The sequence below is a fragment of the Ovis canadensis genome, chromosome 2, assembly GCF_042477335.2.
Source record: "Ovis canadensis isolate MfBH-ARS-UI-01 breed Bighorn chromosome 2, ARS-UI_OviCan_v2, whole genome shotgun sequence".
NCBI lineage: Eukaryota > Metazoa > Chordata > Mammalia > Artiodactyla > Bovidae > Ovis > Ovis canadensis.
In genome coordinates, this window is record NC_091246.1 from 193,968,044 (window position 1) to 193,995,119 (window position 27,076).

The 27,076-nt window shown below is 39.6% G+C and overlaps 1 pseudogene; it reads left to right on the top strand.

The window, feature by feature from the left end:
- The first annotated feature begins 8,015 nt into the window (after positions 1 to 8,015).
- The window catches only part of LOC138432440 (immunoglobulin superfamily DCC subclass member 3 pseudogene), a 47,024-nt pseudogene continuing 27,963 nt past the window's right edge, over positions 8,016 to 27,076 (top strand).

The following is a 27,076-nucleotide window of genomic DNA, read 5'->3' on the forward strand; positions in this document are numbered from 1 at the left end:
CAATGTTGATTTTAACAGCTAATTAGTATGTCCACTTATTACTTGATAACCATCCTTCTGAAAGGTGAAATTTAACTCCCTCCCCTTGGATGTCAGCTGGATTGTATCTCACTTGTAAAAGAACAACTTCTAGCAAGAGAAATGACTTTTTTTTTTTTCAGTAGAAAAACTTAGCAAGTACCACTTTAGCCAATAGTCAATGTTAAGATCACCAGAATTAACTCATAGTGAGTTCATATACCCCTGTTTGACACAGTGTGGAGGACCCTTATCATTTATTCTTCCTCAAAATCTATAGCCTCAACTGAATCATGACAAAACCTTAGACAAACCTAAACTGGGGGATATTATAAAAAATAGATGGCCAGTACCTTTCAAAACTGACAAACTCATGAAAGACAAGGAAAAACCAAGAAATCATCCATGTGTTAACCTTGAAAATGGAATCGTAAAGACCAACTGCAATGGATATCATGGATTGAGATTTACAGAAAAAGGGCATAAAGAGAAAAACTGGTGAAATTTGAATAAAATTAATAGTATTCTGACAATGTTACCTTCACAGTTTTTGTAAATATACTAACATTACATGAGATAATGTTAGGGTAAGTGGGGCAAAATTAGTACTACTTTTGCAATTTCTTGGATTTCCCAGGTGGCTCAGATGGTAAAGAATCTGCCTGCAAGGAGTGAGATCCAGGTTCACAGTCAGTCTATGGGGTCAAAAGAGTCAGACACAACTGAGGGGCTAACACTTTCATTTTCTTTTCTTTTGCAGTTTCTCTGTAAACCAAAATGATTTCAAAATTAAATGTCTAAAAACATAGCAAAAACTGTGGTGGGTTGTTGAGATCCTTTAGTGGACCAGAATCTGGTGGTCCAGAGTCGATGATAAGAAAGTAAAGGAGAGAGAAAGAGGCTGATATTCCTTGGTTTATGCAGAAAACCAATAAAGTCCCTGACACGGGGCTTGCTCTGTCCATGAAAGCCTCAGGCACTTCTAGATGGGGTGAAGGTGTAGAGCGCCTTCTCGAGAGGGTCTTAGAAGCCCGGGCAAGAAAGTGAACTCAGAGGGCCTCTGTGCTCCAGAGAATTAGCCTGAACGAGAGAGACAGAAAGAGAGAGAAGGGAAGAGAGAGAGAGAAGACACGGGGACCAAAGCTCTGATGGAGCAAAGGTGTTTTATTCAACATTGTTTGAGTATTTAGCTATTTTCAGCAGAGATAAAATCAAAACTTACAAATTATTAAGGAAAGATGAGGTCATCCATATGAAAGAGAGAGGGTTGTAAATAATCACTTTTACCGTATGGTTCATAAGAAGGAAGAGAGTCATAAATAGTTACTTACCACCATATGGAAAAACTAACGAAGGAAATACATACATTCCTAAGCCCCCGGAAATAGCTTGCTGCTCCAATTAATTCCTGAATACTCAGGAATTAATAAGGGACAGAGGATTCATGACAGATCCAAAACAGCACACAGGAAGCCTCCTGTTAAATGCTTCCTGACAGTGGGTCATTTTTTTTTTCTTTCTGTAGTTTTTAATATCTGGTTTATGTACCTAGGTCTCTTATTTTCCAATTTCATTTCCATTTTTGAGATTGTAAATAATTTACATTTCCGAATTCAAAACTACAAAAAGCAATAGCATATACATTGTGTGTTTAGTTCTGTCTCTTTAACTCTGTTCTCATCTATCCCTTCAAACTAATGATTTTTATTCATTTCTAGTTGATCCTTCAAATACTACATTTTCTTTTAATTACTATTTTGTTTTACTTTCTGGTGCCTTGATATTTAGAAAAATCTAGTTTTATAGTTTTATATTTAATTAAAAATATTAACTATGCTGGAGTCCAGTTTTTATTAGTTAAGTTCAATCACTCAGTTGTGTCTGACTCTTTGTGACCCTATGGACTGCAGCACACCAGGCCTCCCTGTCCATCACCAACTCTCAGAGCTTACTCAGACTCATATCCATCAAGTCAGTGATGCCATCCAACCATCTGTCATTCCCTTCTCCTCCCACCCTCAATCTTTCCCAGCATTGAGGTCTTTTCCAATGAGTCAGTTCTTTGCATCAGGTGGTCAAAGTACTGGAATTTCAGTTTCAACATCAGTCCTTCCAATGAATATTCAGGACTGATTTCCTTCAGGATTGACTGGTTTGATCTTCTTGCACTCCAAGTGATTCTGAAGAGTCTTCTCCAGCCCCACCGTTCAAAAGCATTAATTCTTCAGTGCTCAGCTTTCTTTATAGTCCAACTCTTACATCCATACATGGCATTCTTCCAGTGTTTATATTGTTTTGTCTATTTATCGGCTGTGCCATGCAGCATTGTACTTGTACTCAGTCATATCGGACACCCTGCAATCCCACAGACTATAGCCCTTCAGGCTCCTCTGTCCATGGAATTTTCCAGGTAAGAACACTGGAGCGAGTTGCCATTTCCTACTCAAGAGGATCATCCCAAGGCAAGGATTGAACCCATGTCTCTTGTGTTGGTGGGCGGATTCTTTACCGCTGTGCCAACTGGGAAGCCTCCTATCCCTTGGCATGAAGGATCTTGTTTCAAGGACAAGAGTGGAACTCATGACCTCAGCAGTAGAAGCATGGAGTCTGAACTGCTGAACCACCTGGGGAGTCCCCATGGATAATTTTATACAACATTTTATAAAACAAAGTTTCCCTCAGCCTTTGATTGGAAAGGTCATCTTCATTAGATTTCTTAGGTCAGATTAACAAACAATAGTCTATAAATTGTTGCATGTTTAAAATTGTTTTTCTACAACTTGGATGATTTAAATCAGTTTGTCTGGAGATGACATGTATTCTTAATTAAGTTCATTTTTCATTTATCTTTTCTTTCCCCATTTTATTGTCCCTCCTACAGGCATATCACAACATGGCACAATGCAGAACAGCCAGTTTCTCCTTGAAAAATCATTGAACTAATTACCTTTATTTTATTTTTGTTGTACTGAATCATGTCCTGCGGGATGAATCTCTTATGTTGTTACATAAAAGCTTTTCATTATGCAAGAGTTATTATGGGTGACTAAGATGAGGGTGAGCATTGTGCAGCCTGTCTATTATTCTGACTCTTGTATTTCAGTTTTTTTTTTTTATCCTTCTTCCTCTTCATTTCTCTACATTCTTCTATTTTAAAAATATATATTCTTGGGACTTCCCTGGTGGTCCAGTGGCTAAGAATCCACACTCCCAATTTAGGGACCCCAGGTTCAGTCCTTGGACAGGGAACTAAAATTCCACATTCAGCAGCTAAAAAAGGTTCCATGTGCTGCAAATAAGACCTGGCACAGCCAAATAAATAAATAAAATGAAAATACATATGCAGTCCTTTTGTTTCATCCTTACTGTTTCTTCCAAAACTTTTGGATTTAGAAATTTATCTCACCATGGTTCTTTTTGTTTATTTAAATGCCTAAAAGATATTTCTGTTTGATTAATAATTTGAGTTTTCCTATGAATGCTTACTACAGAAATCAAGCAAAGGTACAATGTCTCATTAATCAATCAAAGGATAACTTAATTTTAAAAAATGCACAACATTGTAAATCAACTGTACTTCAAAAAAAATTTTAAAGATAAGTGTTAAAAAAGAAAAAAAGGGTGGTGAAGCCATTCACATGTTTTCATTTGATGCCTATATATCCTTCTGAAACCCAACATAGACCATCTTGTACTTTGTTGGCACATATGAAAAACATTTGTTTAATTTCTTTAGTGCATATTTACACATCCAGACACTGAAAATTTTACTGTGATTTCTTAATATGTTTTAGATCCAGGGAATATGGCAGTGAACAAAGAGAACAGTTAATCTCATAAAGAAAAGCAACACACATCAAGAAGGGAACCAAGTGAAGTCAATACTGAAAGCAGAGCATTTGAGAGGCAAAAACTATGTATTAGGTTCCCCTGAAAACTCCTATTTTTGTAAAAAAGGAGCAGAGGAAAAAGCTCAAGAGTAAACTAGGGTCCTTCAGTAAGAACATTTGTAAGGAAAGTAGACAGCATGTATTACCACACCTCACATTGGGTGGGATTCATGAAGAATCTTCATATATACTGATTAGATAATAAAAAATATGTAACAACCTCTCTTTTCACACTGTCATATATATCAATTGGTAAATCAGTATACTTTATATGGGCACATTAAATCAATTATATATAACATGCTTTGTATAATATGCATTATTTATAAAATTATATGTTTATAATGCACATGCATATAATATGTATGTATATAATTTATATCAATATGCATTATTATTTTGAAATAATAACAGTCTTGTAGAAAGTTGCAAATATAATACACGGACATGTGCCATACCCTTCATCCAAGTTTCCCCAAGTGTTACATCTTGTATAATTAGAGTACAATATCAAATCCAAGGATTTATCATTGTCTTTTTACTACATGCAAAAGTTCATGTAATCACCACCACACTATATCAAGATTCAGAACCATTCCATCACCACAAATTTTTCCTCATTATCTTTTTTACTAAATTTTATTAGAGTACAGTTGATTTATTTATTATTATTATTATTAATTTTATTTTAATTTAAATTTTATTCTTTTACTTTACAATACTGTATTGGTTTTGCCATACATTGACATGAATCCACCACAGGTGTACATGAATTCTCAACCCTGAACCTCCCTCCCACCACCCTCCCCATACCATCTCTCTGGGTCATCCCAGTGCACCAACCCCAAGCATCCTGTATCCTGTATCAAACCTAGACTAGCGATTCATTTCTTACATGATAGGATACATGTTACAATGCCATTTTCCCAAAGCATACCACCCTCTCCCTCTCTGGCGGAGTCCAAAAGTCTGTTCTTTACATCTGTGACTCTTTTGCTGTCTCACATATAGGGTTATCATTACCATCTTTCTAAATTCCATATATATGTGTTAGTATACTGTATTGGTGTTTTTCTTTCTGGCTTACTTCACTCTGTATGATCGGCTCCAGTTTCATCCACCTCATTAGAACTGATTCAAAGGTATTCTTTTTGATGGCTGAGTAATACTCCATTGTGTATATGTACCACAGTTTTCTTATCCATTCATCTGCTGATGGACATCTAGGTTGCTTCCATGTCCTGGCTATTATAAACAGTGCTGCAATGAACATTGGGGTACACGTGTCTCTTTCACTTCTGGTTTCCTTGGTGTGTATTCCCAGCAGGGGAATTGCTGGGTCATAAGGCAATTCTATTTGTAGTTTTTTAAGGAATCTCCACACTGTTCTCCATAGTGGCTGTACTAGTTTGCATTCCCATCAACAGTGTAAGAGGGTTCCCTTTTCTCCACACCCTTTCCAGCATTTATTCCTTGTAGACTTTTGGATCGCAGCCATTCTGACTGGTGTGAAATGGTACCTCATTGTGTTTTTGATTTGCATTTCTCTGATAATGAGTGATGTTGAGCATCGTTTCATGTGTTTGTTAGCCATCTGTATGTCTTCTTTGGAGAAATGTCTATTTAGTTCTTTGGCCCATTTTTTGATTGGGTCATTTATTTTTAATGCTATGTTAGTTTCAGGTATACAGCAAAGTGAATCAGTTATATGTATATCTACTCTTTCCTAGATTTGTTTCTCATTTAGGCTATTACAGAGTATTGAATGTAGTTCCCTGTGCTATACAGCAGGCCCTTATTAGTTATCCATTTTATATATAGCAGTATGTATATGTCAATCCCAGTCTCCTAATTCATCCCGACTCCCTTTCCCCAGTTTGGTAACCATAGGATTGTTTTCTACATCTGTGACTCTCTCATGTTACCTTTTTATCCTTATATACACACCTCTCCCCCAACATTTCATAAATCTTGGCCATCACTAATTCCTTTGTCAGCTCTATAATATTTTTTTTAGAGAATGCTATATAAATATACTTAAGTAGTGTGTGGCCATTTTGAGATTGACCTTTTTCACTCAACACAATGCCCTTGAGATCCTTTCAAGTTGGTAATTCAATCAATTTTATTTCTAAGTGAAATTCCAGAGTATCACAGATGTTTAGCCATTAATTTATGAGTTGTTTCCAGTTTTGACCACTCCAAATAGGGCTTCTATGAACAACCATGTGTAGGTTTTTATGTGGACATAAGATTTCATTTTGCTGAGATAATTGCCCAGTGAGTCTGAGTGAATGTTGCTCAGTCATGTCCGACTCTTTGCAACCTCATGGACTGTAGCCTGCCAGGCACCACTGTCTATGGAATTCTCTTGACTGGAATACTGGAATGGGTAGCCATTCTCTTCTCCAGGGATCTTCCCAACCCAGAGATTGAACCAAGGTATCCCACGTTGCAGGCAGACTCTTTCCCATCTGAGCCACAAGGGAAGCCCGAATAATTGCTGGGTCATTTGTTAAGTGTAAGTTTAACCTATTTTTTAAGGGAAGGTCAAACTATTTTCCAGAATGGTAGTATTATTTCACATTCCCATCAGCAATGTATAAGAGATCCTGTTTCTCTGTATCCTTGCCAGCATTTGATATTTAGTCACTGTTGCTAATTTTAGCTGTTCTATGAAGTGTGTGGTGATATTCCATTGTGGTATAAAATTACCATTCTCTTTGGCCACCTCATGCAAAGAGTTGACTCATTGGAAAAGACTCTGATGCTGGGAGGGATTGGGGGCAGGAAGAGAAGGGGACGACGGAGGATGAGATGGCTGGATGGCATCACAGACTCAGTGGACATGAGTCTGATGAACTCCGGGAGTTGGTGATGGACAGGGAGACCTGGTGTGCTGTGATTCATGGGGTCGCAAAGAGTCAGACCCAACTGAGCGACTGAACTGAACTGAATGGCTAGTGATGTTAAACATGTTTTCTTGTGTTTATTTACCATCTAAAAATTCTCTTCAATAAAATGTCCCTTCATGGCTTTTCCCATTTCCAGTTGGATTAGGTTGGTAATTTTGATAAATTTAGATTCTATTTTTTAATTAATAGATTATGGTTTTGGTGTCATATCAATGAACTCCTCACCAAGTTCTAAACCTTAAATGGATTAAGTTTTTAATTTTGATAAAATCAAATGTCTATTTTTTCATTGATGGATTGTGGATTCTATGTCATGTCTAGGAACTCTTCAACAAGCCCCAAGTCCAGAATATTTCTCTATGTTATCTTATCTCTTAACTTTTATACTTTTATAGTTTTACACTTAAATCTATCATTCATTCCACGCTTTTTGTATAAGTTTTGAAGTTTAAGCTGAAGTATAATTCTTTAGTATGAGTATACATTGGTCCAGCACAATTTGTTAAAGTGTTTTCACCTTTGTCAAAAATCAGTTGGTTGTAAATGTATGGAACTGTTTCTGAATTCTCTCTTCTGCACAATAGATCTGTCTGTCTATCCCGAGTCCCATCCTGACTACTGAAGCTATGTAATAAATCTTGAATAACTCTGTTAATCTACTTTACCAGAATATTGGCTATTGTAGTTCCTTTGACTTTCCATAGAAATTTTAGAATAAACTGTAATTAACCTCCAATTAAAATAAATAAATTTATATTTAAAAAATCAAAAAAAAAGTTTGCTCACATTTTGATAGGATAAACTTGTATAATAATTTTCAAAGAATTGACATCTGAACTTTGTTGAATCCCTTCAATCCATGGTATGTCTCACCATTTATTTAGGTTCTTTTTGAGGCGTAATGTATTTCATCTTTCAGATAGTTTTTTGTTTCCTTCATTCATCTTTTATAGTTTTTGGTTTACCTGATGTGTTTTGTTAGATTTAAACCTCTGGGTTTCTTTTTTTTTTTTCTTTTGAGTTGTAAATGGTATTGCATTTTTATTTTTGGATTCTGCAAGTTTATTGCTAGTATATAAAAATGCAATTAATTTTAGGGTGTTGATTTTATATCTTGGGGTTTTGGTGGACTCAATTATCAATACTTGAGATTTCTTTCTTCAAAATACATTCCTGATCACCGGGGTGCAAGATGGCTTCAGGGGCAGTGCTCCCCCTGCGCCCTCAGTGCTCTGAGGCAAGCACTGGGCCCCAGCCCCCAGCCCCTCTGGCTCAGCCTCGGCACTGGCCCCACGGAACACTGTGAGCCTGCTAGAGACCCCAGAGCTGGGCGTCGCCGAGTTTAGCAGACCGTGAGCCCCACTGTTGCTCCTTGCACCGCACCCCAGAGCTGCCGTCCCGCCTCCTGCTGCCGCTGCTGGTGTTGCTGCTCTTGCCTGCAGCGAGTGAAGGTCTTGACCACTCTGTTGAAACGGCATTTGCTGTGGAGCCAAGCAGTGATGTTGCAGTCCCCGGGCAGCCTGTTTTTAATGCTGGGCTGCGAGGTGGAGGGGACTCCTCCAGTGCTAATCACCTGGAAGAAGGATGAGGTGGAGCTGCTGGACAGTCCCCACTCCCCTGTGCTGGACAATAGGTCCTTGATGATCTTCCACTTCCTGCTGGATGGAGGAGGCAGCCCTTCAGATAAGGGGGACTATACTTAGGTGGCTAAGAACCACTTTGGGCTGGTGGTCAGTTGGAAGTCTTGAATTCAGGCTGCAACCATGTCAGACTTCCAAGTGTATCCCTAGGCCACTGGGCATGTGGAGGGCGGTGTGTTCTGCTTCCAGTGCCAAATCCATGTGCTCCCCAAACCCCTCATCACTTGGAAGAAGAACAAGGTCCTCAGTGACATGGACGAGGAGAGGTACACGCTGCAGCCCAGGAGGGTGCTTCAGATAACCGGCCTTCGATCCAAGGACAGCGGAGTCTTCACCGTGACAAGCTTGGGCTCTGGGGCTGCAAGGAGCCTACAGTCCTCGTGGGGCCTGAGAACCTCACCCTGACTGTGCACCAGACTGCCGTGCTTGAGTGTGTTACCGTGCCCATTGTGTCCTGGAGTCCCCTGCATGAACACCCCATCGAGGAAGAGGGCACCCAGGTGCCAGGCATGGGGAACTTCATCATCTCAGAGGTAACTGTCCAGTGCTCAGGCGTCTTTATGTCTACGCTGCCAAAAGGCCTGGCACCTGGGTGAGAAGGGCCCAGAGCCGGCTGGTGGTGCAAGCCCAGCAGAGTTTGTCCAGCACCCTCAGTCCATCTCCAGGCTGGCTGGGACTACAGCCATGTTCACCTGCCAAGCCCAGGGTGAGCTGCCCCCTCATGTGATGTGGTTGAAGAATCGACAGGTGCTGGAGACCAGAGGCCCTGACCATTTCTGGAATCGCCTGGAAGATGAGGCCATTTACCATGAGAACAGTGGCTGAGAACAGTTTCAGCTTCTCATAGAACAGTGTCAGCTTCTCAAACTGACTCTGCTGTGGGTTGAGGGGCTGCAGGCCCCTGTTGTCCACTGAGGTCCACGTGTCCTGGACCTAGCCCCTGGTGAAGACCAAGGAGATTGTGGGTCTATACATCAGGAAGGCTGCCGACTCCCTAGAGCTGGAGCATCAGGAAGTCATCAGCAAGAGCACCTTCTAGCACCTGGTGAGCCACCTGGAGCCTTCCACTGCCTACAGTTTCTACATCAAAGTCTACACACCTTGGGGTGGAGGGGGGCGGGTGCAGTTCAGCCTTCACTCCCACCCTGACCAGCACTCTAGGCGAACTGCGACTCCCTCCTCAAATGTCAGTGAGGGTCCTGGGCAGCTCCACCCTGTAGCTGCTGTGGGAGCCCTGGAACCCACTGGCCTAGCAAGAGGGTGGCTTCAAGGTGTTTTTACCACCCAGCAAGCAAAGCCCCCTTCACAGGCCCCATCCTGCTGCCTGGAACTGTCTTCTCTTATTGCCTAAGCCAGCTTGACCCCACTGCAGTATACCATGTGAAGCTGCTTGCCTACAGCCAGCATGGGGATGGCACTGCCACAGTCTGCTTTGTGTCTTTGAGGGGAGCATCTAAAAGGGCACCCCTGAGCCCACTATGTGACTGTCGGAAAGAGGAGGCCACAACTAGACATCCACCATGGGCATTGTCATCGGCATCCACATTGAGGTCACCTGCATCATCTTTTGTGTCCTCTTCCTTTTATTTGGCCAAAGGGGCAGGGTCCTGTTGAGTAAGGGTGTGGAAAACCACCTCTCCCCAACTTAGGGCCCCTGGAGCCAGAGGAACCCTGGTGTCCCAGCACTGAATGGGGTGGGACAGGGAGAGAGGGGCCAGCTGGGCCAAGGCAGGAAACGTGTGGACACGAAGGAACTGGAACAGCTGTTCCCCAAGGCCCTGCCTCTGTGTGAGGAGACCCAGCTCTCCATGCTGCTGCTTCAGGGGTTCCACCTTCTGGAGGAGATGACATCAGAGCCAACGCCCCCACTTCCCTGTCACTCTAGGGGACATAGGCCCTGGCCTCCTGAGTGGAGGACTGGTAGTCAGTGTCTGGCAGGTTCTGGAGGGAGCAACCCCGCATTCTCAGGTTAAAGGCAAGATTTCTCCTTTTATGTGGAATTCACCTAGGGGCTTCTCTGCGTTTCTGTCCTGACTGACCCTCTTATTGTCAAGACCTAAAGTAGCCTCAGCAAGAAACCCCTCCAAGGACCCAGAGTGGTTCCTTCAGGAGCCCCCACCTTGGGCCAAGGCCCCCCTTCACCTCTGCTTGTGCTCACATGACTTGGAACTGAACTAATGTTTTCCTTTAAAAAAAAGAACAAACATAAAATCAAAAAAAAAAAAAAAAGAGAGAGAGAGAGGAAGGTGAATTAGACAAAAATAATGCCCCTGCTGTGGCTGGGTGCCTGACACTGTCACTCTCCACGACTTTATTTTCTCAGGATGGAGTTTTGCTGTTTTGGTTTCCAGTGCTTACCTCAGCGGGAATGTATGTCCTTGGGGGAGCAGGGCCATGGCCTCAGCACCCTGCTCCACAGAACCCTGAATGCATTCCTGCTTTAAGCCCCTTTAGGGGCACCCCTTCTTTCCTCATATTGTAGTCCAGAGTTAAAAAAAAAAAAAAAAAAAAGTCCCAATTTCCAGGTGTTAAAGAAAACGTCTACCTTGAGGTTCACTGGTTCTTGTTCGGCCTGTGTTGTATCACTGGACCTTCCTTCCTGGCTCCTCTCTAAAAATAAGAGGAACATTTGTTCCTGAAAGTATAAGTTGTTGCTCTAGACTAGAAACTTCTCAGCATGCTACCAGGGCTCCATCTCATCTGCCCGTCCACTCCCATTTTGACCCTCTCAGCCAACTCATCCTTTACTGGGACCCCCCAGGGCCTTCTCTGAACCTGGGCCTTGGAAGGGTGGGCCATCACCCCACAGCCCGCCTGCCCCTTGTCTTGCCCGCAGAGCTACTGCAGCAGACTGGCCCCTGAAATGTACTGTGTGTGCCAGTTGTGTGCGTGTGGGTGTGTGTGTGTGGGAGGGGGGGCCAGCTCTCTGTTCCCTGGGACACTGCTGGCTTGACTCACCCCCTGGGCAGTGGAGCAACCACTATCAGCAGTTGTGGCTGGTAACTATTTTTCTATAAGGTGTATTTAAGAATTTATGTTCTTGTGACTTCTTGTTTCTCTTTTCCATTGTGTTGCTTTTTGAAAGACTTAGAGATGAGGAAAAACTAAATGGAAACAAATATATATTTTTGGTTACACTCAAACATATTTTTAAATAGAAGAAACAAAATGTTTTTTAAGAAAAAAATGTATATTCCTTAAGTATAGATTAGAGCATAAAATCCCTGACTCCCAACCCTCTAGGAACGCCTGCCCCAAACTTTAGTGAATTTGCTGAAGAAGGTACTCTCGGTGGCATTTTCGTGAAAGGTTGCAGTCTTGTACCTGTGGACTTGGGGAAGGGCATCGTCCCTTCTCCCCAATGCTGGACCTGAGACCCAGGCACCTCAACCCTCCCAGGCAGTGCCCCTGGTCCCTGCAGTACCGTCTCCACACCCCCTTCCTCCTGGAACCCCCTCCCCCTAAGAAGCTTGAATCTGTGGGAGGGGATATGGGGGTCACCTGCCCCACCTTGGGTTTTGTCATACTCGTTTTGACTGAATAAAAGCCGTGTGGCCAAAGTGGAAAAACATAAAAAATTAAAAAAACACACTCCTCAGAGGTATTTATATGTAGACCAAATTCCTTCCTATCTAGGCAGCCACTTATACCAACCTGGCTAGGAAGGACAGAGATGTACTTTTACTGTTCTACATGTGGCCTCCACTGACACCATGGAGAAGGTAGCACTGTTCTCAGTAAGCCTTAGCAGAAATGGAACTCTCCGTAAGAGCCCCTCTGCCATCCCTCCATGCAGGCAGGAAAGAGGCGTTTTGCTACTCATAGGCGGGAGAGACCTATAGATTTCCTTTACGCTGTCAACTTAGTCTGAACAGAGCAGCGAGCTTGTTAAGACACTCCAAGACCTTTGGTGAGGAGAGTGCTGGCTCCTGACCATGCCTTCTCTGACATCACCCTGACCAGGAGTTTGGGACACCTTATGAAATTTTGGTTTTCCACTCAGTTTTTGCTGATGGAATTGAGAGTGGGGTCCTTCCTTTTTTTTTTTTTTTTTAATGTGCTGTTTTACTGGAGTAGAGTGGTTATTTCCAAAACTTTTTGCTCTGCATGTCTACCCTTTCTTGGCCTTTTAACAGAGAAGGCATGCTTTTCTTGTTTATTTTTTATTTATTTTTCTTAAATCTGTGTCCATTGACATTTCTGTGTGGTTGGCTTCACAGTCTGGTATATACAAGACAAAGAGAAAACCGAAATAATTTATACCTTATATCATCCCTTTGTTACCATATTCCTAGACAGGCTATCTACTTTTCTTCACCATTCAGCATATTTCTATGTTTGTTTTATATTTAATAATCAGGATTTTAAGTTGCATTCATCAGGAGAAATAGGAAAAATATGTCTAATACAGCTCACCAGAAGTCTGTAATATATTTTTAATCAAACTGTTTATAGAAAGAGAGGCCCACAAAACACTTGCTTGGAGCCCTGAACTACTGAGGGGTGGCCCTGTACAGAACTGTGCAACATTGCTGTTACCTAGCAGCCAGATGGCCTGGTAAAAAGCATATTTTTAGCAAAGCATAATGTCACCCCAATTAGAACTGGGGCTGTCTTAGTAAGCACAAAGAGAAAATGGGTATTTAATAGGCAGCCTGCTGCGTCTGCTTCAAACTCCTATAGTTTAACAACTTACTTTAAAATCATGAGTGTTATAGAAGGCCCAATGTGCTTTAGGTTGAAATTACATATATATGTATATATATATACACATATGTGTATACATATACATAATTTATATATGCACATTTAAAAATATATACATATTTGTGACAAAATACACATACAAAAAATATGTTCATGCCATGCTGCCATGCAGAAGTCAAACTAAAATATTGGAAAAGTCCAAGAGACCCAATGTATGTCTTAGAGCAGCAAAGATGAAGTGATGGCCTCAATCCAGAGTCCAGGTGACCTACTTGGAGAGATGCGTGGTTACCTGAGCAAAGTTTACTCAAGTAAAGCCCTTGGACTTTGGAGTCTCAGAAATCCCTTCTTCACTCAGGTATAAAAAAGTCATAAAGGAAGCAGAGAATGTCATTCTGAGCTTAGCAAACTATAGGAAAAATGAAAGGAATGGTAGAAATATTGGAAAATTGTAAGACATTTGATAAATAGTTTAGTTTGTATGCAGATCAATGAATATTTCTGACACCCTAAGAAGTTCTGGAAATTCACCAAGAATTTTGAAGGATGATAATAATAAATAAAAAATTTAATTAGCTGATGGATCTTAGAAGGAACTCTTTAATTAAGTGATACTATTAATTAGGTATTGAATGACTACTCTATATACATTTTATTAATACATCAAAATACTTTCCAATATTATGTTTTCCCTAACTGTGTTATTAAAATTCTAAATAGACATAATATAAAGTAATGGAAAATATTTTGAAAACTTTAAGTTGAAAAGCAAATCTCCGTTTTGTTACTGTACCCCATCTCTCTTCCAGGATAAATACTGTTTGTGGTTTTTCTCTACATATCATTACAATAATAATCATATATGTGTGCATTAGTGTATTTAATTTTACTCAAATGGCAGCATAATCACATACAATCACTTGTATCTCTGCATCTTCATAATAAAATACCTTAGAGATTTTTCTTATCCCAACATTGATGAGATCTCATTTTTTTTAACATTTTACATAATCTTTTTTCATACTGATGGAAAACTTCATGTAGGTAGTGTGAGATAATATACATATGAAAATGGCCTTTTGCTTCCATCTCCAAGTTCAGTTGTATTTGTTATATTAAAGCCTTTACAATTAATGTGTTATAATTCAATAACTTGATTAAAATGTGGTTACATAGCTTTTCACTAGTATGTTTTTCTACTGTTTCTTCAGACTTGGTATGTGTTTTCATTATGGTTCATTTCCCTAGTATCTGATATAATACTGGAATATAATAATGACATCAACAGTCATTTACTGAGCATCAAGCACTAGAAGCATGGTGAAGTACTTTGTAAATGCTTGCTTATATAACCTGCCAAATAAATTTAACAAAGAGTAAAGTTATTATTCCATTTTTAGAGATGATGAAATCAAGGTTTACAGAGGTCAAATCACTCTTTTATAGGTATAGCATTTATGCTTGTTGTCCATCATTCCTTTGAAAGTTTAAATCCCAAACACAGACCTCTGTAATTTCACTGTATGTATTTTTTGCATCATTTAAAAAACAAATTAATAAAATATTTAAGAGCCAGAATCCATATGTGTCAAATCATGAAAACTCCATTTAAGCATGTCCTTTTTTTTCTCATGTGTATTTTTTAGTAAAGATAATTTTTTTAAATGACTAAGTATGCAGCACACATCATAGCAGTAAAATTTACTCAGAAAGGTTAAGGAGAAACATTTTCTATAGATTCACATGACATCCAGTTTATCTGGTTCCTAGCAATTCACACACACACAAATGCTTTTATCCTCACACAGTACCTTTCAATTTAAATACTATGTTTTTCATTAAATTTACATAAAACTTGTATATCTTGTTTACTGCATAAATCCAAAGTCTTATATGAAATCAATATGTCATGTGCTCTATTTTACACATAACATGAGTAGTTTTTCATTTTGTCATGACTCTTTTTATCATCCTGGGAAACATACATGGAATTATGTTTCTTTCAGCCAAGTATACCCTCTTTAGTCTGTGTCTTCTGCTAAGCAACTGGATAAGAAGCAAAAAATCAACTACCTGAGGACCCTTACAAGTAATCTATAGATAAAAGTAAAAAATATGAGAACAAGCTGTATGTGGGTTGGATTCTCAATTTTCTGTTTCTTTTGTGCTTTACTTTGAAGGAACTCCCCAGTCATGAGGCTGTGTAGCAGTGAGTATGCTGTCAGCTAAATCTCCAATTGAAATCCCATCTTTCTAGCCACAGGAATAAGGAAAAACAGACCACATGTTCCAAAGAGGGCAGGGGGTATCCATATTTTATTTTTATCTTTCCTCGTGCCATTTCCGATAGTGAAACTCAACTAGGGAGTTCCATGACTTGGGTGGGAGTGCTTCGGTCAATATATAACTATTATTTTTGTAATATTTATGTGTATATTTTTTCAGATATGCACATGTGCATGTGTGTTTAAGTCTCTTTAGTCATGCCCAGCTCTTTGCAACCCTTTGGACAGTAGCCCACCAGTCTCCTCCGTCCATCAGATTCTATAGGCAAGAATACTGGAGTGGATTGCCATGCTCTCATTTAGGAGATCTTCCTGACCCAAGGATTGAACCTGAGTCTTCTGTGGCTCCTGCACTGCAAGCAGATTCTTTACCACTGAGCCACTGGGGAAGTCTCTAAATATACGTATAAATATTTAGTTCTCAAACTATTATATCTAGCATCCGGTCCCATCACTTCATGGGAAATAGATGGGGAAACAGTGGAAACAGTGTCAGACTTTATTTTTGGGGGCTCCAAAATCACTGCAGATGGTGACTGCAGCCATGAAATTAAAAGATGCTTACTCCTTGGAAGAAAAGTTATGACCAACCTAGATAGCATATTCTAAAGCAGAAATATTACTTTGCCGACTAAGGTCCATCTAGTCAAGGCTATGGTTTTTCCAGTAGTCATGTATGGATGTGAGAGTTGGACTGTGAAGAAGGCTGAGTGCCAAAGAATTGATGCTTTTGAACTGTGGTGTTGGAGAAGACTCTTGAGAGTCCCTTGGCCTGCAAGGAGATCCAACCAGTCCATTCTGAAGGAGATCAGCCCTGGGATTTCTTTGGAAGGAATGATGCTAAAGCTGAAACTCCAGTACTTTGGCCACCTCATGCAAAGAGTTGACTCATTGGAAAAGACTCTGATGCTGGGAGGGATTGGGGGCAGGAGGAGAAGGGGATGACAGAGGATGAGATGGCTGGATGGCATCACTGACTCGATGGACGTGAGTGTGAGTGAACTCCGGGAGTTGGTGATGGACAGGGAGGCCTGGTGTGCTGCAATTCATGGGGTCACAAAGAGTTGGACACGACTGAGAGACTGAACTGAGCTGAACTGAACTGAAAATAAAAACCTACTGTCAATGTGGTAATTTTTATTTTTAGTATTTATGTGTATATTTAAAGTGAAAGTGAAGTCACTCAGTCATGTCCTGCTCTTTGTGACCCGTGGACTGTAGCCTACTAGGCTCCTCAGTCCATGGGATTCTCCAGGCAAGAATACTGGAGTGGGTTACCATTTCCTTCTCCAAGGGATCTTCCCAACTCAGGGATCGAACCCAGGTCTCCCGCTTTGCAGGCAGACGCTTTAACCTCTGAGCCACCAATATACACATAAAATATATTTAATATTTATGTGTATATTCAAAATTTTTATTTTTTATTTGTAAATATATGCATAAATATTGAAAATAAAAATTACCACACTGACAGTAGGTTTAAGTGTATATAGATATATTTGACAACTATAAAATAAAGGAGAGTGATAATAGTAAGGAGTCTTACATGTTTTTAAGACACCTAAATTTCATGTGAAGTATTAAAATATTAAGCCAATTAGGTTGCAAAAGGCTAGACATATGTATGTTGTAATCCTTAAAGCAAAGAATGAAGCAGTAATACAAAGAAATATCACTAGAAGCTTAGTATATAAATTAAAATGAAATGCTAAAACTTATTTATAAAATGAAAAATAATAAAGTGGCAATAAACAGGCAAAAAAAATAAAGAGAAAAGAGAAAATGAGTAATAAAATGTAAGATCTAAAGAAACTGATATAAATAACTGCATAGAAAGTAAATGGATCTAAATAGATATTTAAAGATAGATTTTACCTGACTGTGTAAAAAATAAAAAAGACTCAACCAAAAGCTGTATAAAAGAAACTCAGCTGTAATATAAAGTCACGTAAATGCAAAAGTCAAAGAAAATGTAAAACTATATACCATGCAAACAATAATCAAAAGAGGTCTGGAATAACTATATTAATATGATAAGTGGTAGGCTTCAGAACAATGACTATTACTAAGGATAACAAGAGACATTAAGCAGTTATGAAAAATCAATTGTCCAATAACTGTCATGGTTCCTAAATAGCACTTAGTAACAGAGTTTCAAAGTAAATGAAAGAAAAAATGATAGAACTAAAATAAGAAATAAACAATTCCACAATTATAGTTGGAAACATCAGTATCTCTTTTCACAATCAATAGAGCAAGTAGATAGAAAAGCAATAAAAGTATAGAAGATTGAATCAACGTGTCAACAAATGAACTAAACTGTCATTTATACAGCACAACTATGGAGAGGCAAAGGCAACCCACTCCAATACTCTTGCCTGAAAAATCCCATGAACAGAGGAGCCTGATAGGCTGAGTCCATGGAGTCGCTAGGAGTTGGACACGACTGAGCGACTTCACTTTCACTTTCATGCATTGGAGAAGGAAATGGCAACTCACTCCAGTATTCTTGCCTGGAGAACCCCAGGGACCTGGGAGCCTGGTGGGCTTGCTGTCTATGGGGTGGCACAGAGTCAGACACAACTGAAGCGACTTAGCAGCAGCAGCACCAGCATGACATCAAAATAGAAAATATTTTCAAAAACACCTGGGACATTCACCAAGATAAATCATATTCTAGGCCATGGAAACCACTAGTGAATCTAAAAGACTAGAAACTATTCAAAGTCTTTTTTAGACTATAGTATATAATAGCATTAATACAAAAGTAATATTTGATAAGCTTAAAATATTTGGGGATTAAATAATTTATGTCTAAATCACTGAAGGGTTAAAATGGAAGTAACAAGGGAAGTTATAAAATATTTTAAATTGAATAAAAGTGAAAGCTCAAATGTGGAAAATAGCAGAAGCAGTGATTAAAGGGAAATTTATAACATTAATGCCTACTAAAGAAGAACAGTGTTAAATAAATGATATACGCTCCAAACTTAAGGAACTAGGAATAGAAGAATAAGCTAAATTTAAAAAGAGAAGCGAGTGAATACAAACAGGAAAAGAAAATATTAGAAGAACAGAAAGGAATAAAATTAGGTGAAGGGGTCAGAGATGGCAGCATAGGAAGGTCCTGAATGCATCTCTTCCCCTGGACACACCAGATCTACATCTATATGTGAATTATTCCTCACTGAAAAAGATAAAAAAAAAAAACAAAATAGATGAACTGCTTCTTCACAAGATAGGGATAAAAGACCACATCAAGACAAAGCAAAGACAGTCTCACTGTGAACCCCTGGTGTGGTGACACACGATACAAAATATGGAGGGATCTCATCAGTCTGTTGCTTCCCCTGGAGGAGTGAGGGGTTGATGCTCTTGGAATCTGTAGTGGAGAAATGAAGCCCCAAAATATCTGCCAGAGAAAAGGAACAGAACTAAAATTCAAGGGGCTTCCTTGATGGCTCAGTAGATAAAGAATCTGCCTGCAATGCAGGAGACACAGGAGACACAGCCTCAGTCCTTGGGTTGGGAAGATCCCCTGGAGGAGGAAATGGCAACATATTCCAATATTCTTGCCTGGAGAAGCCCATGGGCAGAGGAACCTGGCAGGCTATAGTCCACGGGGTCACAAAGAATTGGACATGACTCAGTGACTAAGCACCCACAGAAATACTTTAAGAAAATGAGACCCTCTTTTTAAAGGGCTCACATGCAGTCCCACTTACTCTGAGATCCAGTGAGAAAAAGTTTGAAAGCTTCTAAACTCTATGTGAAGGAAACTCATCCAAAAATATCTGTTGAGGATCAAGGGATAGTTGAAACTCTCCTGGGTGACAGGGGTACTGGCAGATACCATTATTTCACTCTTCACATGCCCTACAAGGATAGGTAAGTGAGCTCAGAGGTAACACCATTTCACAGCCTTGAAAGACATAGAGGGGCAATGGATTGGGATGCTATCCCATTGCCTTACTAAAGCTGGAGAGTACCCACAGATGCAATACTGCCTCAATTCCTTATTGGAACTGACTGATCATGACATTTTCCCCCTTCCAGCCTAAAATTCACATGTGCATAGGCAGAGCACTAACCCACCAATGCATTACTGAAACTCGTAGGTGTACACAGTAAAGACATTTTCCTGCTGCTTTTCTGAAGCTAGTGAATGTTCAGTGTCCCCTATACTCTCCGGCTGCCTAGCTAAAACCACTGGACACATACAATCCACATAGAGGCTACTTGATTGCCTTACTTGGTGGCCAAGGGGGCTGACATTCTTGAGTTGCCCAGACTGGGACAATCAGAAAGACAGTACTTGGCAGGCCTCCATCCCCAGGGTATCGCACACACAGCTGACTAAAACATAACTCCTGTTTTCCTGTAAAATGAATAAATAACAAATGAAATAATGAAAGGCCTGTTTATATAGCCTAGAGCTGTAGCCTAAAGTATAGGCTTCAGCTTTCCAATACATTCAGAGGCTAAGGAGGCATTCTAGAGAATGTAACCAGTAAGATATCATCCTTGTGCACCCCTGTGGCCTTGCTACAGCTAAAATTTCTCCCAGAAAGGATCATTCATATATATATATATATATATGTATGTTTGGTGTCACAATTTTTTACCACTGTCATCCAGGAGACACCTCCAGATTTCCTGGACTGAAGGCCAGTAGGGATTATAATTGAAAACCCATAGGACTGTGTATATATATATATGGCTTTCAATAGTCTGAAACTAGGTGCTGAATGCACATCCTCTTCTTGGTGAACTGATGGGTCTCAGTGCACCCTCAATAAGAGGGACATGTCAGAACTAATAAAGTTCAGAAACCAAGGACATTACTGGTAAATTCTATTAAACATTCAAGATGAAGAAGAAGAGTCAGAGTGGTTATATAATGTGTCCAAGTCCATATGACCAGAAGTTGTGGGGCAGGGGTGCAAGCTCAGAGTCTCAATCCAAAGTCTTTACCACAAGACATTCACTGAAAGAAATCCCTGTGAACTTGCTAATGATTTCTCCCATTCATATGTGCCATTAATTTTGGAAATCTGTGTTATACAGATTTGTGATCTATAGCTGCAGAGTCCCCTAACAGGACTTTCTTGTGCCCCATTTGAGCACTACTGCCTTTAGAATCTCTTCCAAATACTCCATCAGAGCTGGTTTTATAAGCATTGTGCCCACGGGCCGCAAGCATGATGCTGGTGCTTGCTTCAATGCCATACTTTTAATGTCTTAAAATTTGCACTAATTTTCCAAAAGGCATTTCACATTATCATTTTGCACTGGGCCCTACAAATTTTATAACTAATTCTATGTGTTGTGCCTCATAAGTCCTTCTATCATTGTTTTATCAGTGCTAGGAATAGGATATTCCCTTTCTTGTTTACTTTGAGTCCAAGATAAAAAGCAAAGTGGTATTCTACTATGTTATTTTAAATCAAATTCAAAAGTTTAAATAGTTTCTCTATGGCCAGAAAATTTTAGGTGAGGATTCAAGTGAGAATGGTTTTATTCCAGAGATCTTGCTGTTTTCACATGACCATGATGCTATTCTAAACAAAGTCTTTCCAGGTGGCTCAGTGGGTAAAGAATCCATTTGTAATGCAGGAGAGGCAGTAGACATGGGTTCGACCCCTGGGTGGGGATGATATACAGGAGGAGGGCATGGCAACTGACTTCAGTATTCTTGCCTTAAGAATCCCATGGATAGAGGAGGCTGACGGGCTACAATCCATGAGGTCACAGAGGATCAGACACAACTGAAGCAACTGAGCACACATATCCTAATAAAGACCTTATAAAATTTAAAACTAATTCTGGAAAAATATCCATATTAAAATGATATATACAGTCAAGTCATGATTTTGAGTGGGATGACTGACTGAGTACATACACATGTCTTTCCAACCCCATCACATTGAGATGCTGAATAAATTAAAATGACAAAAATCATTACATCACTGAACTTAAAGAAATGCAATAAAAACCTGTCTGAACTAGAGAATAAAACAGGGAGTGATGGATGTAACCACTGCTGTGAACTTCCAGATGTTCAAGCTGGTTTTAGAAAAGGCAGAGGAACCAGAGATCAAATTAGCAACATCCGCTGGCATCGGATCATCGAAAAAGCAAGAGAGTTCCAGAAAAACATCTATTTCTGCTTTATTGACTATGCCAAAGCCTTTGACTGTGTGGATCACAATAAACTGTGGAAAATTCTGAAAGAGATGGGAATACCAGCCCACCTGACCTGCCTCTTGAGAAACCTGTATGCAGGTCAGGAAGCAACAGTTAGAACTGGACATGGAACAACAGATTGGTTCCAAACAGGAAAAGGAGTACGTCAAGGCTGTATATTGTCTCCCTGCTTATTTAACTTATATGCAGAGTAAATCATGAGAAACGCTGGGCTGGAGGAAGCACAAGCTGGAATCACAATGGCAGGGAGAAATATCAATCACTTCAGATATGCAGATGACACCACCTTTATGGCAGAAAGTGAAGAAGAACTAAAGAGCCTCTTGATGAAAGTGAAAGTGGAGAGCGAAAAAGTTGGCTTAAAGCTCAACATTCAGAAAACAAAGATCATGGCATCGGGTCCCGTCACTTCATGGCAAGCAGATGAAGAAACAGTGGAAACAATGGCTGACTTTATTTTTCTGGGCTCCAAAATCACCGCCGATGGTGATTGGAGCCATGAAATTAAAAGACGCTTGCTCTTTGGAAGGAAAGTTATGACCAACCTAGACAGTATATTAAAAAGCAGAGACATTACTTTGTCAGCAAAGGTCTGTCTAGTCAAGGTATTGTTTTTCCAGTGGTCATGTATGGATGTGAGAGTTGGACTGTGAAGAAAGCTGAGTGCCAAAGAATTGATGCTTTTGAACTGTGGTGTTAGAGAAGACTCTTGAGAGTCCCTTGGACTGCAAGGAGATCCAACCAGTCCATCCTAAAGGAGATCAGTCCTCAGTGTTCATTGGAAGGACTGATGTTGAAAATAAAGATCCAATACTTTGGCCACCTGATGAGAAGAGCTGACTCATTTGAAAAGACCCTGGTGCTGGGAGGGATTGGGGGCAGGAGGAAAAAGGGACAACAGAGGAAAGATGGTTGAATGGCATCACCGACTCAATGGACATGAGTTTGGTTGAACTCCTGGAGTTGGTGATGGACAGGATGTGCCTGGCGTGCTGCAGTTCATAAGGTCACAAAGAGTCAGACAGGACTCAGTGACTAAACTCAATTGAACTGAATGTGATCAATGCTCAAGGTGTTGTCATACACTGTACTGAGCCAAGGGTAGGACACTGAGGTCCAAGTGCTAGGACAGGAGACTGGTTGACCATTCAACATGAGGAAGCTATACCTAAGTGCCTCTTAGAATCTGAAACCTCAAGAAGATATTTTTTTTATTAAAAAAAATTCATTTTTTATAAAATAGAAAAATTTCAAGTCAAAGTTAGTGAAATGGTGAGAAATCTTGACACTTTTCTACAGCATTGTGTAGAAAAATAAAATATTATCAATGAGAAATTGAAAAGCCAAACATTTTTTCATTAAGATTCATAATCCAAACGGAGAATGAGTTTACTATGCATCAATCCACAAGTTTCCAAATTAAATGAAAATTGATCCTGGATTGCTACAATCTTTGGAGGCTTGACTTGGAATAAAGTTAAAACTCCTGTATAATAAATTGTTCATTTTCCAGGCTTTGCAACACTCTACAGAATGATCAAATTCCATTGAAGTAAGTTCACAATAAAAATAAATAAAAATGGAATTTTATTTGGAAGAGTTAGTGTACACAATAAACAGAATTAATGTGCCAAGAATGATAAAAAATGAAATCATTTGGAGAGGCTACAAAATCATTGCTGAAATGATTAATGATTTCAGGAAAAAGAAAAAAAAGTATGCATAATGAAGGAATAGAATGCTATAAGAAAGAATAGTTTAATTGAAAATGAATCAACTAGAACAATTACACAATGAAAATTCAGTTTTGAATATATAAAGCTTACTTTCAGTGGGTAACTACTGATTACACTCAACTGAAGAAAGAATTCAAGAATAGGCTAATTGATTTTTAAAAATTTGTTACAGCTTGCTAAAGAAATGGAAATTACGAGAGAAGGGGTTAAGAGATATGAAAGATGGAATCAGAGGTTCCAGAGGAATAGATAAGGAGATGAAATAAATGAATGCATTCTTAAAGAGCTCAAGTCTAAGGATACTCCAGGATTTAAGAATGAGATAACTATCCAGATTAAAGATGTATACCGTATACCAAACAAACTAAATAAAATTAAATGCACTACGTATCTCACTAAAATTGCAGAACACCATAGACAAAGACAAAATTTTGAAAGAAAACTGTCAGATTCCACATTATAGTTTGACATGTTTAGACCTTTTGAAGGGCATCACTCCATACTCAGGTAAGAAAAAATTCTGAAAAAATTAAAATCAGCATCTCTTCTTAAATTTTTCAGAGAACTGAGGTAACAGGGTAAATCACCACTCCAAAACCTAGAAACACAGAACAGAGAATTCAGCTTTCTGGGAGCAGAACCTGCTTAAATGATAAGCACTTAAATAGTAATTGACTAATTTTTGGACTTGAGCACTTGGAGTTGGAAGGAAAAAGCTCCTGGAGGCCCAACCTTAAAAGGACCCACACACTATCAGGAATTTTACCATTTAGCCTTACGAGATTCTTGGGGTGAAGATCAAAGAAAAATTCCATCTTGCTTCCAGCTGTAGGAGGAATGAAAATATCAAAATATGCACAAAGTATCATGCTCTTAACAAATGCCTGACTTCAAATAAAAATATTTTCCCGAAGCCTAACTGACTTGGAAGAATGGATATACCCACCTTAAGCCCATTCTACCCTTCTTGTTTCAACTAAAAATGGAGGGAAGGGGGAACCTCAAAATCTCAGACTTTTGTGAAAGTCACAGCCCATGGACCCAGGCTCACTGAAGATTTATACCTAATTACAAGATTAGCCACCTGATGCAAAGAGCTGACTCATTGGAAAAGACCCTGATACTGGGAAAGATTGAGGGCAGGAGGAGAAGGAGACACAGAGGATGAGATGGTCAGATGGCATCACCGACTCAATGGACATGAGTTTGGGTGAACTCCAGGAGTTGGTGATGGACAGGGAGGCCTGGTGTGCTTTGGTTCATGGGGTCTCAAAGAGTCAGACACACCTGAGTGACTGAACTGAACTGAACTGTAATGGATCACGAAAAACTCTAAGAATCTAAAGGAAATGCTAGAGATAAGAAAAATATATAAATAATGTCTTGAATATACTTCTCAGTATATTGAATAGAAGTAAAGAATTAGGGAACTTTAAGATATATCAGTAGAAATTTATCAAACTTAAAGAAAACATGTAAAAAGAATTATAATAAATAGAAACAAAATGCTAGAAGAATGAGACTATTACAAAGAGTGGAACAGATACATAGTGGGAATATAAGAATAACATAGAACAAAAGCAACAGAAGAAGTATTCTAAAGAAAAATTGTTGAGAATTTTCTCATCTAATAATAGACACCAAATAATATTTTAAAATCTCAGAGAACATCAAGGACAATAAATATATTTTTAAAAATCTATACTTTGGTATATACTTCATTCAAACTGCAGAAAACCAAAGAGAAAGGAAAAATCTAGAAAGAAGTCAGAGAAGAGAAAACATTTTCCATAGAACACCTTCAGTTCAGTTCAGTTCAGTTAAGTCGCTCAGTCGTGTCTAAACACCTTCAGTTCAGTTCAGTCGCTCAGTCGTGTCCGACTCTGCGACCTCATGAATCGCAGCACACCAGGCCTCCCTGTCCATCACCAAATCCCAGAGTTCACTCAGACTCATGTCCATCGAGTTTGTGATGCCATCCAGCCATCTCATCCTCGGTCGTCCCCTTCTCCTCCTGCCCCCAATCCCTCCCAGCATCAGAGTCTTTTCCAATGAGTCAACTCTTTGCATGAGGTGGCCAAAGTACTGGAGCTTCAGCTTTAGCATCATTCCTTCCAAAGAAATCCTAGGGCTGATCTCCTTCAGAATGGACTGGTTGGATCTCCTTGCAGTCCAAGGGACTCTCAAGAGTCTTCTCCAACACCACAGCTCAAAAGCATCAATTCTTCGGCACTCAGCCTTCTTCACAGTCCAACTCTCACATCCATACATGGCCACAGGAAAAACCATAGCCTTGACTAAATGGACCTTAGTCGGCAAAGTAATGTCTCTGCTTTTGAATATACTATCTAGGTTGGTCATAACTTTTCTTCCCAGGTACTGCAACTAAATATCCCAAGTGCTTCAACTAAGACTTGTCACAGTAGGGAAAAGGAAAAAAAAAGATGAATGTGGGCCCCTGGTGGTGGGTGCCTACTTGTGTGCCAGCCCACTGGAGAGTAAGTTTGGGTCCCGCATAGATGTCTGTGTGATCTGGGTGGCCCAGGACTTGTGACAGCCCACTGGTAGGCAGGCAAGCCCAAGTCCACAGGTTAGTGGGAGGATTCCAAAATGGCTTAAACCAGGGTTATTATAGTAGAACAATTTCCCTAAAATGGCTACCATCAACATCTCTACTCCCAAAGGGAGTTCAGTTTCCTCCTGTCTCTTCAGGACACTCTCTAAGACCAGCAGGTAGGTCTGACTTGGACTTCTTTCAAACTTCTTCTGGTGCCCTGCGACTCAAAGTCTGTTTGCCTTTTAAGAAGAAAACTTGTTTCCTATTGCCCTCTTGTTCTTTCATACACAAGCCCTTCTGCCCTGTAAGCCAGATGTTCTGGGAACTGGTCTTTCTGGTGAAGGATCCCTAGGCTGGGGAGTCTGATGTGGAGCTTGGACAACTCATTCCTTGGGAGGACTCAGAGGCTGGAATATTCCTCCTATTTGTAGGTCATCTATCTGCCTGGGAATGTTGATTCTGACTCTACTGACTCTCCACTCATTGTATCTCAATTGTTTTGGTCCTTCTTTAAGTCTTTAGTTGTAGAAAATATTTTCTTCTAGTCTTCAAGTTGTTCTCATAGGTAGTTGCTTGGTAAGAAGTGTAATTTGGATGTGTTTGTAGGAGGAAGTGAGCATGGAGTCTTCCTCCCCTGCCATTGAGGTCTGCCACCTGCTTCCAAAATTCTTTGTTTCATTAAAGTACACTTCAAGAGCAAGTCTAAATAAAGGTATATTTTGACAAAACTCTGCAGATTTACCACACAGACTCTTCTTGGAAGAATTACTAAAGGGTATATTTCAATCAGGAGTAAATTAAACCCAGAAAACAGAAGCTGGATGCAAGCATTAATGCAGGAAAATATTAGTAACTGTAAATCAAAAATTGCAATTGCTCAAGCTTGTTTTATCAACATAATAGTAAAAGCCATTCTTTTTTCATCCTTTCAGTGCAACAAACACCAGGATTTAATATTTTTTAATTTACTTTTTTTTAATTTCAGTGCAACAACCCCAGGATTTAATTTCATATGTCTAGAATATGGTAGACTTTGGATATGTGAATATACACACTTGAAAAACTAGTTTGTTATTTTCATATATCATTAGATACTACCAGCTTTATATTAAGCTCCTGTG